The following is a 3260-nucleotide window of genomic DNA, read 5'->3' as shown; positions in this document are numbered from 1 at the left end:
AACTTCACTTTCACTTTTCACTTTCATGCATTGGAGAGGGAAATGGCAACCTACTCCAGTGTTCTTGCCTGGAGAATCCCAGGGACAGGGGGGCCTGGTGGGCTGCCATCTATGGGGTCGCACAGAGTTGGAGACGACTGAGGCGACTTAGCAGCAGGTGTTGTAGTTACATAGCTACTGTAGCCTTCATACCTTAAAAAAGAAAATCACCTTATTCTGCTGGTGTTAAAATGTCTCAGAAAACTGACAGGTTTAAGAACATTAAGCCTCTTGGAATAGTTTTCAGATATTTCTAACACCGAATGCTGGGGAAGGGAGAGGGAAAGAGAGAGAGTGTGGGAGAGAGAGACACAAGAACCACAAGACAGAAAATTCATTATCAGAGGCAGGGAAACTGCAAAGTCATCCTGAATGTCATTTAATACTAGATTCCACAATCCCCTGGATTACTGTGTGGTTTAGCATTTGGGCAGCCATAATACAGCTGCCCTGAGTTTAGAGTATAAAGGAGTAAAATTTAATGACAATTACATTACATAGAATTATGAACACATGAACTGACCCAGTGGCATGCCAAGTGAGCTGTTCACCCTGGGTACAGACTATATGAGGCTCATTGTAGAGAATTTAAGAATAATATAAAACTGCCAGTGATAAAATTCTCCTACCCACAAAAATCTCTCATTGATGTAAATTCTAGACTATTGCTGCAGCTCCTTTTGAGTTTTTAAAAGTGTCTTTACTGTGATATAATCCACCTACTGTAAAATTCACCTGTTTATACAATTAAATAATTTTTAGTATATTCACAGAGTTGTTCAGCCATCACCACAGTCTGAGTTTGAAACATTTTCATCACCTGTTGGGTTTTAGTAATATATATGTAAGCTTCAAATTAGCATATCTTTATTACTAATCCTTAATAGCTGTGCATAGTACATAGAGGTTAATCTGGAGAATTCCAAATATACTGCTGACTTCTGACCCAGTAGAATTTAGCTACATCCATTCATTTGAAAATAAGTTCATAACAATCAAGAATTGTTAGGTCTCTGGGCAGTTTTTGCCTCCAACCCATGTAATTTATATATTCTTAACATTTTAACTGCAGATTCAAAATAAGCAACAATAGATGTAAGTTTTTTTTGTTGTTGTCTTTTTTTCTGGTGTGAAAATTTTAGATAAGGTTAATCAGATATGAAAATACTTGCAAACAGTGAGAGCCAGACTTGAATATCTGACGAAATACCACGCCTTGAAATTGCTCCCTGAAGAGCTATGAATAGAAATTGAGGAGTAAGCTATACAACAACCAAATGTAAGGAAATGGTACATTTACATTAAGAAGAAGAAGAAGAAAAGCTCAAAGAATGCCAAAAGGAACAATGAAAGATTCTGGTCTTACATTGCTAAGAGAAATCAAAAGTCAATGTTTGAATCCCAAGCCCTGAAGACCCATTTTAAAGCAATGAATAAAAATAAATGCCAATATTTACTATTATTCATTCATTTTTTTCAGATTTTTTTATGAGATATAAAACATTGGACGTGTTTCCTAAATTACCGAGAAAGTAATCTCTGATAGAGAAAACATTTTAATAGAAAATGTTTGATTGTGGGGACATTTGAAAGCCTCTACAATCATTTGTGAAGACAAAGACATGAAGCATATTGCAATTTCTGGAATTTCTTGTTAAATCCTATTTTTATAACTCTGCCAAATTTATCCTTATGTTTAAGCCTTTCCCTAACTCTTTGTATGTCTGTTTTTTTGTGTGAAAGAAACTTTTCCAAGTTAAAATTATTAAAACATGTTGTTTGCTCTGAACACGGTTCTCTGATCCTGGTCAGCAGAGCTCAAGCAGTCATGGCCAACCACATCGTGCTCTACACCGGCGCCAAGATGCCCATCTTGGGGCTGGGCACCTGGAAGTCCCCTCCAGGCAAAGTGACGGAGGCTGTGAAGGTGGCGATTGACTCTGGGTACTGTCACATTGACTGTGCCCACGTGTACCAGAACGAGAACGAGGTGGGTTTGGCCCTCCAGGCAAAGCTGCAGGAGAAGGTGGTGAAGCGTGAGGACCTCTTCAACGTCAGCAAGCTGTGGTGCATGTATCACGACAAGGACCTGGTGAAAGGTGCCTGCCAGAAGACGCTCAGCGACCTGAAGCTGGACTACCTGGACCTCTACCTCATCCACTGGCCCATGGGCTTCAAGCCTGGGAAAGACTTCTTCCCATTGGATGAGGACGGCAACGTGATTCCCAGTGAGAAAGATTTCATGGATACCTGGACGGCCATGGAAGAGCTGGTGGATGAAGGGCTGGTGAAAGCTATTGGAGTCTCCAACTTCAACCATCTCCAAGTGGAGAAGATCTTAAACAAACCTGGCTTAAAATACAAGCCGGCGGTTAACCAGATCGAGTGCCACCCATACCTCACTCAGGAGAAGTTAATCCAGTACTGCAACTCCAAAGGCATTGTGGTGACTGCCTATAGTCCCCTCGGCTCTCCCGACAGGCCCTGGGCCAAGCCCGAGGACCCTTCCATACTGGAGGACCCCAGGATCAAAGCGATTGCAGACAAGCACAATAAAACCACAGCTCAGGTGCTGATCCGATTCCCCATACAGAGGAACCTGATCGTGATCCCCAAGTCAGTGATGCCTGAACGCATTGCTGAGAACTTCCAGGTCTTTGACTTTGAACTGGACAAGGAGGATATGAACACCTTGCTCAGCTACAACAGGGACTGGAGGGCCTGTGCCTTGGTGAGCTGTGCCTCCCACAGGGATTACCCCTTTCACGAGGAGTTCTGAAGGCGTTTTGAAGCTGTGGGTGCCTGCCCTTGCCCAGGTGACCCGCCGTCTCCCACCTCACTTTTCTTGTGTGTAGCGTAATTTGGCCCGTGTCCCTCAGTGGTGGGTCAGCGACTTCTAGACAAACCCGTGAGGGCTCGGCCAGCTTGGTGTCGGGTCCAAAGAGCAGAATCAATAGATTAGTAGAAGTCTCTTCAGTTTTCCTTTGCCCTTCTAGTCTGGGGATCTGGGGAACATGCAACCCAAATACTCTTTTCTAAATTGAATTCACAAAATCAGAATAGTGCCTCTAACAGTGGGGTTTTGATTGCTTGGAACTGTAATCCTTTCAGCTAGGCTTTTCTTTGCCTCAAATAAAAAGTGCTCTTATGAGTTAAAAAAAAAAAAAAAATGTTGTTTTCTCTAAAGATAGATCGACAAATCTATTGAATGTGAAGATGTG

The 3260-nt window shown here is 42.2% G+C and overlaps 1 pseudogene; it reads left to right on the top strand.

Moving 5' to 3' along the window:
* The first annotated feature begins 1851 nt into the window (after positions 1-1851).
* LOC104988356 lies at positions 1852-2818 on the top strand (annotated as a pseudogene).
* The last annotated feature ends 442 nt before the right edge of the window (positions 2819-3260 follow it).

Source organism: Bison bison, unplaced genomic scaffold (genome assembly GCF_000754665.1).
Source record: "Bison bison bison isolate TAMUID 2011002044 unplaced genomic scaffold, Bison_UMD1.0 scf7180017864126, whole genome shotgun sequence".
Taxonomy (NCBI): domain Eukaryota; kingdom Metazoa; phylum Chordata; class Mammalia; order Artiodactyla; family Bovidae; genus Bison; species Bison bison.
Note: the sequence above shows the minus strand (reverse complement) of the source record. Positions and strands in the feature narration are given on the sequence as shown.